The sequence below is a fragment of the Panthera uncia genome, assembly GCF_023721935.1.
Source record: "Panthera uncia isolate 11264 chromosome A3 unlocalized genomic scaffold, Puncia_PCG_1.0 HiC_scaffold_11, whole genome shotgun sequence".
Lineage (NCBI taxonomy): Eukaryota > Metazoa > Chordata > Mammalia > Carnivora > Felidae > Panthera > Panthera uncia.
This window is the reverse complement of record NW_026057578.1, coordinates 89,248,557-89,261,129: the sequence shown is the minus strand read 5'-3', so window position 1 is coordinate 89,261,129 and position 12,573 is coordinate 89,248,557.

Genomic DNA, 12,573 nt, shown 5'->3' with positions numbered 1-12,573 from the left:
GTATAGGGCCTCCTTGATGACCCACAATGGACACATGATATTAGCAAGAACAGAATTTTTATTGTTTGAAGCCACTGAAATTTGGGGGACACTTGTATTATAACATCATTGAGCTAGCCAAATGATGTAGCCAGAGATGTTAGGCTTATCACTCTGAAGCCTCCTATCTCTGTGCCTAGTGGGAAGGATATGCCCCATAGCCAATTTGAATTTTTTTGTGTTTCCTCTTTATAGACTTATTAATCACAAAGTTCTATTCCCTTTCTTGCATGAATGAACACTTTTCCCCCCAGTAAACTTGTCAGGGAACTGTCAGTATTCTCAGAACAGCCAGTAAGCGTTGAGAACATGATGTTACCAGTTGAAAGGTAATAGCTTTTGTTTGCCTATCACAGGGGACTCTAATAACGATGGATCCTGGGGCATAAACTAATTCAGTGAAAATTCTACTTAAATGTATAAACCACACTGTGTAATAGTATCTTTTCAAAGGGCTGTCTTATAAAAATTTTTTAAAAATAAAGGGCTAGGTCTTACAAGGCACGTTTCTTGACTTTTTTGAAAAGCTGATGGTGTGATATGATCTCTTTGTCAGTGAAATGAATGTGGGTTTCCTACACTCAGCAAAATTGTGCTCTACATATTCAGATTTTATTGTTAGAGATAGTTTTTCTCTCATTTTGTAGTGGAGATGCTGAGAATCCTGGTATCAGAGAGAGGAAGGGCCGTGTTGTCTCCGAAGCCAGCCGTGGTGCTACACCTTAGGCAGCTGCAGCTTGCCATTGATCCTTGTTCCTTTCCTTGGGATGAGAACATGCACTGAATAGGTGCTTTATTTCATCTTGTTTGCAAAGATAGCCACCAATGCTTCCTGGTATCCTAGGTGGTGTGTTTATGTTACCAGTTAACAAATAATTAAGTATCTCCCTATTTGATCTATATTTGAGTTTGGTTTCTGAATTTAGAAGCTTTAATGTTTTATTCAAGTAATATGTGTATATATTCTGCTAACAGATAATTCAATTATTGCAAATAATGCTGAAACCCCTCTTTGCTAACTCCCATTTCCCATTCTCTTTTCCAAGGGTGGATTGTTGTCATCAATTATATGTGGATCCCTTCAAATTTTTAGACACATGCTTACACACAAAAATGTACCTGTAAAATTAGGTGGTATTCATGCATTTTAATTTTTATTTCTTTACATACATGGAATCCAGTGTACCTACTGTTTGCAGATTTCTTTCTTCACTTACTAACATATCTTAGAAAGTTTTCCATGTTGGAACGCCTGGGTGACAGTCATTTAAGCGTCCAACGTCAGCTCAGGTCATGGTCTTGAGGTGAGTGAGTTTGAGCCCCACATCGGCCTCTGCAGTGGTAGTATGGAAACTGCTTGGGATTCTCTCTCTTTCTCTCTCTCTCTGCCCCTTCCCCACTTTCTCTTTCTCTTTCTCTTTCAAAATAAATAAATAAACTTAAAAAAAAGTTTTCCATGTCAGTATAGAGAAATCTGATTGTTTTCTATTTAATTGTTTCCCATAACATGGCTGTGCCATAGTATATTTAATAACTTCTTTATTTAAAAGCATCAAGGTTATTTCCAAGATTTTGTATTACAAATAGTGTGGCCACAAACATCTTTAATATGTGATTTGTGCAAATATGCGAATGTTTCTTTAGAGTTCATACAGAAAGATGGAATGGCTTTGTCAAAAAGTCTCAGACTTTCATTTTAATAGATAACTCTCCAATCTCCCTCCAGGTGGCTGGATCATCACATAAGAACCGCCATTTCCCACTCTTTTTTCCATCATTTATATTAAGAAACTTTTATCTCAAAGGTGAAAATGATATTTGCATTCTCCAGTTAATAGTGCGATTAAACTGTTTCTATATTTTTATTTCTATAAATTACTTCTTTAGAATCTTGTCTCATTTTCCTATTGGACCGCTTGTCTTTTTCTTACTGATTTATTGGCATTCTTTTATTTTCTGCATATTCTTCCTTTATCTGTTGTATTCACTGCAATTATTTTCTGAAGATTTCTTTCAACGTTTTTGTGTTTGTTTTTTCCTGGATGCCCCATTACCTCTGTTTTCCATCAGTCAGGTTCTTGTGTTCCTTGAGTCTGCTGTCTCTTTTTAAAGGTGTTAGCTTTCCGGGGCACCTGGGTGGCTCAGTTAAGCAGCAGACTTCAGCTTGGGTCATGATCTCAAGGTTTGTGAGTTCGAGCCCGTGTCAGGCTCTGTGCTGACAGCTTAAGAGCCTGGAGACTGCCTCAGCTTCTGTGTCTCCCTCTCTCTCTGTCCCTCCCCCGGCTCACGCTCTGTCTCTCTCTCTCAAAACTAAATAAATGTTAAAAATGTTAATGAAAAGAATCCCTCAAAAATAAAGGTGTTAGCTTTCCTTCAATGTTTGAGGATTTGTGATTATAAGCAATTCTCTGTATATGGTCTTGTCTGTTAGCTGTGATGCACGTGTTACCTGCTTACTAGCCTGCATAGCACAGGGTGAGAGGTAGGGGAGAGAGGCATTACACGCTGCCGTACTTATACTCTAGTGCACCCAAAGTGTGGCTAATGAGGAGCAAATTGCTGCTAGGTGTGTTACCTTGTTAGACTCGGGCAGAAGAGCTCCTCCTGCTTGCTGGGGGGGTGGGGGTGGGGTGGGGTGGGTGGGGTGTGAGCTGCCCAAGGGAAGAGTCGGCTTCTCTGTCCAAGCACATGTGCTTATTGCTCATCCGTAAGTTGCGGATATAGCCCAGTTGTTTGCTGCCTGATCCAAGTGATCAGTCCAAGTGGGAGGCATGGGAGGAAGAAGGGAAGATGGAAAGAGAGGAAGGAGGAAGGATGCTACACACTTGGTGGCTCTTACAGTTGAAGCTTAGAGAAGAACCCAGTTAGTGATTACAGGACCCTCCTTTTCTGACCTCCTGGTAGGCTGTGCCCTGTTTTTGCTTTGCCTTTCATAGGTGCCCACTTCTGTGTGCATTTTGGTTGTGGTTTTCTCCTTCAATCCAATCCTATCTGTATTCCATGTTTTAGTCACTTTTCCCTGATTTCTGGTCCACTGATGGTACATCTTATTTTTCATTAAAATTTCTAAAAAATATTTATTTAATTTTGAGAGAGAGAGAGAGAGGGAGACAGAGAGAGAGAGAGCACGCATCAGTGGGAGAGGGGCAAAGAGAGAGGGGACAGAAGACCCGAAGCTGGCTCTGTACTGACAGCAGCAAGCTCGATGTAGGACTCCAACTCACAAATGGCGAGATCATAACCTAAGCCAAAGTCTGAGCTTGACTGACTGAGCCACCCAGGTGCCCCACATTTTATTTTTCAGAGTAGACTATCCTTTCTTTTTCTTTTAAAATTTTTTTTAATGCTTATTTATTTTTGAGAGAAAGAGACAGAGCATGAGCAGTGGAGGGGCAATGAGAGAGGGAGACACAGAATCAGAAGCAGGCTCCAGGCTCTGAGCAGTCAGCACAGAGCCCAATGTGGGGCTCAAACCCATGGACTGCAAGATCCTGACCTGAGCTGAAGTCGGACACTTAACCGTCGGAGTCACCTAGGCACCCCAATACTGGATTATCCTTTCTAAGAATTTGGAGTGAAAGCAGAAGTTACCATGTGAAATCTGTCAGCCATCTTGAATTAGAAGATCAGAATTCATCCGACCTGATTTATATTGCTCTATTCAGTCAGATAATTCTGAAATATTAAATGCTTCTCTTGAGCAAGAGAACAGAGGAAGATTGGGTGGTTTGTCTCATTAATGTAAATATTCTCATCTATCCTTAGTTGTGCTAGACTATTTACGTAAGCTAAACAGGATAGATAGAAGGGAGAAATCCTGACAGTGTAAAAAAAAAAATCTATTTTCAGATTTATCTCTGACCGTATTGTCTACTGGCATTTCCCCAAAGGCCCAATCCTGACTTATGAGCCGCATGTGTCCATTGTTTTTGAATACTATTTACATATTCATATCCTAGTCAGTTTTCAAGTAGCAGCACGTCTACAGCCCTCACTAATAAGTCTCCTGGGAACAAAACTGTCCTCCAACAAACCTGGAGCAAATGAGATGGAAACAAACAAACCGTAAATCTCACAGAGCAGCCTTGGCTTGTGGCTTGTGGCTTGGGGCAATATTTTTGTAAGTTGCTCATGCCCATGACAAATATGTGCCCTTGCAACTTCTCCTTGACTGGGCTTTGCCTCCAGTGAACAGGGAAAACTTTGCTCATGGACGGTGGGCCTTGGCAAACAGCCCTTAATTTTTCCTTTCCATCTTGTTCCCTTTTAGTAGCCCAGGCTCTGTATGACCTCCTCCCACCTGTGAGCACAGGACAAGAGAAAAAGGACCAACTCTTGATCTCAGTGAGTTTCAGTCAATGTGTTATTTGATCCTGGGGTGATGTGGGGTTTTGCCCCCCCCCCCAACTGATATACACAGTACCTTGGGAAAATTCAGTTCTTGTGTCACAGATGGGCCACCACAATGAAGAGTAGGACTGGAATCTACATTTATGTTAACAGAGAAGATAGGTGACCGCAAGATAGTTTCCATGAATCTATCAGGAAATTTTCTCCTGTGAATGTTTGTATAGGTTTTCTTACACGATAAGAAAGAGAAAGTAAACACGGCTGAATTTTCTTCAAGACTGTATCTTGAGAAATATTTGAATAAGATGAAGCAGAAAATAAAAGTTGATTTTATTTAACGTAGTCAGAAGAGGTTAACTGGGCTTTGTTCTCAGATCACCAGTTTGAGGAAATTGACTGTATCCTGAGAGATCCCATTTATCTGGTTCTCAATGGCTCAGAGAAATTTACATCCTTGAAGAAATGACAAGACGTGAACACACTGACCTTGAAACTGCAGGGGGAAAAAGTCAAGAGGACCTCTCATTTATGGAAGGTAAAGTAAAGATATTCAGATTCAAATTGGACATATTTTCCCTTATCAAACTGCCCTGAATTCAGAGGGAATATAGATTTGTGGGAATTGTAGATACTTGATGGAAATGAATTCACAGTATTAAAAGAAAGTCTCAAATTTTTAAAATGCATATGAATCATTATTTATGTTTCTGTAGCTGCTCTTGGAATGGAAACTTCAAGATATTCAGAACTGCTGAACATTAGCTCCCAGCAGTCTGACTATTTGGGTTAAAAGTGTGTTGTATCCACTGGGAAGAAGTCATAATCCTGAAGTTCTGGAGATAGGGATATACATACTAGACTAAACTACAAATATATTCCATAGGCTTGATAACAATGTAGCCTGTTGATAACCATATCCATAATTAACAGGAACAAAATTGAACTCAGACTAGTAACAGGCCTTTAAATGTTTTATGGAAACAAAATTTATTAAAATATGTTTTGATTTGCTTTGGCATTCAAGCTAAAAAGGCCCATATTTCTGGCTAGCAAATGGAATATCTGTAAAACCTACATACAATTCATACACATCTGCGGCCCATCACTGGAAAAATAAAATGCCCAGCTGGATGGGGTATCTTTGGAGGGATTCTGACTCTTGGCTGGTCTCCACAACAGTTTCAGGATTCCTAAATGCCCGAGGATGATTGTGCAAGATGGGTGCAGGTGCTGGTATCATTTGGCCAGATTTTCCCCCATGTAAATGGGATGATGCTCTCTTTCATCTTTGTGCTTAAGGTTCTGTTTTCATCAGCTTTCTGTAAGGAGCCCTCATCAGGGGGAATGACAGACTCATTCAAGCAAAGGCTGTCCATGATACAATGCAATCCCTGCATGCTTTATGCTCTGTTTTTTTGCCTGTGGCGTTTCAGCTCCGTGACTTGGATTTTCCTTGGTCTTTTTTTGCATGATGATTGTTGCATGATGCATTTTTGGTAATAACACTTAAATCTTTGTTCTGGATAAATGCCATCCTTAAATATATGTTTTTCAGCTTGGACTATTGCCACACTTATTTTACAAACATTTGTCCGCACTAAAATGTAATTTTAGATTTTTGTCCAAGATCTGTGACAGATTCTAATCCCCCTCACTTCCCCCACCCCGGCTTTGTTTTCCATCTTTATATACAGGACACTCATCTCCAGTGGAGATATCTTTGGCATACTTTTCTATCTTGCTGGCCCTCTTTCGTCTAAGCCATTTGTGACTTAGAAGCATGCAGTTTTTTTTTCTTCAGTTCTAATGGATTACGCCATAGTTCATGTTCTTAAAAAAAATCCTTATAAGTGGTTTTATGCTGTGCAATCTTCAGACGTTAATTTGCAGCCCTTCAACATTCTATAGTCAGGCAAAGCCTGGGGGAGAGAGGAGAGTGGTTGGCCTCTAAACCCTTGACACAATGAAACTAGCTCAAATCTTTGTATGGATTTTTTTTTATTATGAAAGTAATATAATACCTATTAGAGAAAACAGAAAAAGAACCCAGTATCCAGAGGAAATGTGTATTCATTTTGAGTGTCTTTTTTTCTATTCACTTAAGTTGCATAGTAGTTGGGCCTCCAACTTAGATTTGTATCCAGCTTTTAAATTTCATATTACATCATAAATATTTCCTTATGTTAATATTAACTTCATATGGCTTCAAGACATGTAGTCATAGAGATGTACCATAATTTAACAGCTCCTATATTGTTGTTTCCCAATTTTCACAGGTGTATATAATGATGTGATGAACATCTTTGTGCATATGGCTTTTAAAAATTATTTTCTTAGGCTGGTAGTCTGCTGCCTAGACTAGACTCAAAACTCCAGAGAAAGTCTCTCCAGCATGAAGTTCAAATATAACAGGGAAATCTGAAAAACCTCTTATATACCCATGGTACATAACAAAAGAAACTAACTTAGGTGCCATGCATTGACTAAAGTATAGACTTCTTCTAGATGTCCCTAGTTTTTTTCCTGATGTCTTTTTTTCTGTTCTAGGAGGCAACCCAACACACCCTATAGCTTTTAGGATTCAACTTTTAAAACATGATAATAGGGGGCACCTGGGTGGCTCAGTCAGTGTCTGACTCTTGATTTCCACTTACATCATGATCTCATGGTTCCTAAGTTTGAGCCCCGAGTTGGGCTCTGTGCTGACAGTGCAGAGCCTGCCTGGGATTCTCTCTCTCCCTCCCTCTCTGCTTCTCTCCTACTCTCTCTCTCTCCCAAAATAAATAAATAAACTTAAAAACAAACAAAAAAACAAACAAACATGGTGATAGTAGTTCATTCAGGAAAAGGAGATGAGATGTGTGTTTTCTGGGTCCTTGCATAGCTAATAATATCTTCCTGACTCCAGCCTTATGGGTAGGATTCTTGAGTCACAGTTTCCTGCCTGTTTTCCTTCTTTAAGTATTTGAATATAATTATCATGTTCCTTCCGTCTGATCACTCTGAGCCCCTTGAGTTTTCCTCCTGTGAACTGGTTCCTCATAGGATCTGGCTCCCTGTGTAATAATTGGCAAAGCTTCACAACTCAGATTGCTTGCAGCTTGTCAGAACCTCACTGGTGGTTTGCTGTCTGGCACTGGATCCAAACTCAAGCGGTCTCATCAACATGAAGTATAGTAGAATGTCTACCACTTCCATCTTCAACACGAAAGTAATGGTTTTTTGACACAGCCCATGATTATGATACCTCCTTTAGCAGCTGTATCTCTTTGTTGACTCATACTGAATGTCTCTTCAAATAAAATGTGAATACCAAATCAAAAGTTGGTGATAACATGAGGAAATGCTTATGATATCATATGAATTTGAATATTGCCTGTTCAAATAAAATAAAATGCATGGAGTTATTTCTCTGTCTTAATCCATGCTTTCTCAGTGGGCGTGACTAGTGGAAATACCTCTACATTTCAATGGTTTGTGGCTCTCCAAAGCTCAGCCCTACCCAACAAAATCTTTTTCCTTAGTATTTAATTTCTTTTATGGAGAGGTTAAATCACATTAAAATGTTTTCCTTAGGAGAGGTGATAATGAAAGTTATACAGTTGTTATCTTCAACAAAATACAGATTGTCCCAATCTGATAAGTTAATTTCATATCTAGGGAGGTCTAAATGTAAATCTTTATTATGAATTGACCCAAGCCATCAATAAATAATAAACTACTAAAAGGCAGCATCTTGGTTATAAGCAAAATTAGTACCTTGGTATGATTATTAACAGACCAAATATTCCTCCTCATAGATAACATGATATCATTTTGAACACATAACGAAAGACTCTGCTGTAATAAAATGAAGACAGAATAGGGTTAATGGTATTTCCTTCATTTTTCAGATTAACAACCCAAGTTAAATAGTAAGTGAAATCAGTCTGGAACAACTATTAATATATCTTTCCCAGTCTTTAATGATCATTGCACTCTCTCTCAATGCTTATAAATCATCACTACCTTCATCACCATCAGCATCATCACTATTTTTATTGAGCAACTGGTATGTGTAGGTTCAATGATAAATGTCTTACCTTCATCACCACTTATAATATTCACAAAAACTCCTGTGGAGGTAAGTATTAATAATTTATTTTACAGAAAAGGAAACAGAGGCTCAGAGAAGATAAGCATATTTTCAACTTTCTATTTCTCATAAAGGGGTAAAGCTGGCTTTCAAGGCCTGCCTGATTCCAAAACCCATGTGAACTTGCCTTGCATTCATATTGTTATATTTTTATTTTCATAGTCACTAATATGTTCCAGACTCCATCTAATTGGCATAATTCCTGGGATTCGCTTTTCTCCCTGTTTGAAAATTTGAATATTACTTTATTAATCTTCACTTTGATTTCTTGGAAACTATTAACTACTTCCTTGATCATATTCTACGTGTTCCTTCAGCAAACTGGCATGGTATAGATTTGGGCCTAGAGAATTATCTTTACTTAATTAGAACCAGCTTACCACCGCCAGCACAATTAGGGTTTGAATTTAGTATAGAAAGAGTTTGGGAACCATCTGGTTTAGGTAATGAAATCCCTTGGGTCTGAGAATTTGCTAAAGAAAAAAAGCCCTCCCTACTAATCCTAGCTCTGAGGGAATTCTGCCAGGATAGTGCATGTTATAGCTTCAGAGTTAGTATGGCTAAAAATTTTATGAATCATTTGACTCTCTCCATATTAAGCCCTGGTCAGGTTTTCCTGTTTTGCCCAGGGGTTGACCTGGCCATGGTCAACATGTGAGGTAGATAGGTTGTGGGGACAAGAAGACTGCTTTAAGGCAGCTGAAGTTGACAGGTTGGTGGCATTCAGCATGGCTCCTGCAGGATATGGAACCCTCTGATCAATTCTGGGTCACCAATTCCATTATGGCTGTCTTCTCTTAGAAATCCTGGGGCTTCTAGGTTAGCCCAATGTTTGGTGCTATCCTGCTTGACTCTCAGTGCATCTTAAGCATAGGAAAGTATTAAAACATTTTGATGGATTCACATGTTATGATAGAAAGGGCAACAGGTCTTTGATTTTTGAATTGGGGGAAAAATACAAAAGAACTACAGAGAATGAACATTAATGTGCTGAACTCCAAAAACCAATAAATGGTTGTCAAATTTGCTTTTGTTTCTTTTTCTTTTTAAAGAGGTAAAACATTACAATAAAGTTGAACTTCCTTTTGCTCATCTCCCTAGTTCCATTCACCTTCTTCCTTCTCCAGAAGCAAGGACTACCACAAATTTGTCATGTATAAATGTACATACATATACATCCACAAACAATATATCATCGTTTTTCACAAAATGTACAGAAATGGTCTCATATGGTACATATATGCAACTTTCCCCACCCAACATTATATTACTGAAAGTTATTTATGCTGATATATAAAAAGTACATATAAAATAAATAAAATATAGAATAAGTATATAAAAACATATAATAAAAATTCAGCCACTAATTGTATTATATTTTATTATTTATATCAGTACTTACCCATTTTCCTTTTTTTAAAAAAAATTTTTCTTAATGTTTATTTTTGAGAGAGAAAGAGAGTGTAAGTGGGGGAGGGGCAGAAAGGGAGAGGAACAGAGGATCTGAAGCAGGCTCTGTACTGACAGTAGAGACCCCGATGAGGGGTTGGAACCCATGAACCATGAGATCATGACTTGAGCCAAAGTCGGATGCTTAACTGACTGAGCCACCTAAATGCCCTATCTCTTTTCCTTCTGATGGACGTTTGGGATGTTTTCAATATTTTATGATTGCAAACAGAGCTCTCTTCTAGAGCATAGGGTTAGGTCTTCACCTCAGGTATTAAGTTGAAGTTGGAATGAGTGGGTTGTCACCTTCCATGTTCCAATTTTTATGGAATGATTCTCCAAAGTGGTTGAATCAATTAGAACTTGCATTTGCAGTTTTGACAATTCCTGTTTTTCTTTACCTTAGCCAAAAGGAATATGTCAGACTTTAAGCTTTTGTCCCATTGAGAAATGTTAAATGGAAGCTCAGTGCTATTTTGTTTCATTTTCCTTGTACTAGTATTTCATATGCTAATCATCCATTTATGTTATTCTGTGAATACCAGGAAGGAACACTTATCCCTCTCAATAAAGTGACCTTTATTGTACTGAAGCTATAGTTTTGATTTAATCAATCAGGCCTTTATGATTTATGATTTTTTTATGATTTTTTTATTTTGTTTAGGAGTTCCTTTCCTTTCCAAGGTCATATAGATACTGTTATTTTCTCATTCAGTCTGGAAATTATTTTTTGAATGTTGTAAAATGGAGGTTCAATGGCATTTTCTAGCTGTGAAAAATTCTATATGGAAATCAAGTTGTCTCGGTTCCATTTATTAAATAATCTTTTCCCCAATGATTTATAATGCCTCAATCTACTCTATACCAAAGACTTTAATATATCTACTTTATACTGGGTCTATTTCTATGCTCTTTATTCTATTCCACTGATCTGTTTGTCCATCTCTGGGCTGTTATTCTTGCTGTCCTACTTTATAGTAAGCTTATGTAGCTTATAAGGTAAGTTCTTTGTTCCAGAATTATTTTGGCTGCATCTTGGCTTTTTGTTTTTCCATATGCAGTTTAGAAGAAATATGTCCATTTCAATGAAAGCGCCTATTGAGATTTTGATTAGAATTGCATAGAATTTATATGTTAATTTGATAAGAAGATTATACCAGATATCTTCTACTTCTTCCTTCAAATTCACCCTTTCATTATTTTTTTTTAGTTTTATTTATTTATTTTGAGAGAGAGAAAGGAGGGGAGGGGCATAGAAAGAGGGAGACAGGGAATCCCAAGCAGGCTCCACACTGTCAGTGCAGAGTCCGACATGGGGCGCGAACTCATGAACTGTGAAATCATGACCCAAGCCGAAACCAAAAGTGGTATGCTTAACCGAATGAGCCACCCAGGCGCCCCACAAATTCACCCTTTTAAGATAAGTAAAACATTACAATAAATTTGAATTCCTTTCTCTCTTACTGTCTTACTCTGGAAGGCTTTTACTCAACTACTTTTCCAGATCTCAGTTTCCCCATATATAATATGGGATTAACAAGAGTAATTGTGATAAGAATCATTACAAGGAATTCATATGTCTAGCCATATATGTATAATATATTCTAATGATATATTATAACATTGTAATGATATATACTAACCCTATATGTAGGTTAGTAAATAAATGAATACAATATTCTAAGAGTTAAGGAACAGAATAATATCCATATGAAGAACAAGGATTTGTGAAACAAAAACAATTTCGATATGAATCCTGAACATAGGAGAATCTTGACATAGCAAAAAAAAAAAAAAAAAAAAAAAAGAATCAGAAATCCTAGAAATGTCAGTATATTCTCTGAAATTTAAAATACAAATCAATACATAAAATAAGCTCTAGATTGGGAACTCTTTAGAGATAATTGATGAATTGGCATATGGTATGGTAGAAATCACACAGAAGCTATAGAGCTAGAGATTTAAAAAAAAATGAATGTGATGATATGGAAGGCAGGCAAAAAGTTTCCAACACAAATTAAAGAGGATATAAAGAAGTACAAAATAAAGGAAATGGAATATGGCAGAAAATCAATATTAGAAGCAATAATAGCAGAATGTCAGAACAACAGAAAAATATGAGTTTTAAGATTGTAAGAATATACAGGGTGCTGAGTAGGATGAAATAAACTCACAAGTGGACATATTAATGGGAACTCCAGAACATGAAGGATAAAAAGAAATTGTTACCAATTAATAGAGATAAAAGAAAAAACCAGTTAAACTGACAAAAGACATTACATTAGTAACAATAGATGCCAGAAGACAGCAACACCTTTAAAGTTATGAAGGAATATCTCTGCCAACCTAGAATTCTGTACCCAATCAAACTGTACACGAGGAGAGAAAAAGATACATAAACTGTACCCAAACTGTACCCAATCAAACTGTACACTCCTGTACATGAGGAGAGAAAATAAAGCTATTCTCAGAAATATAAAAAGCATGAGTACTGACCTTTCATAGACCCTTGGAGAAAGAGTTACTAAAGGATATACTTCAGCAAGAAGATATGTACATTCATGCTGATGACATGGGATGGAAGAAATGAGGCAAAGAGA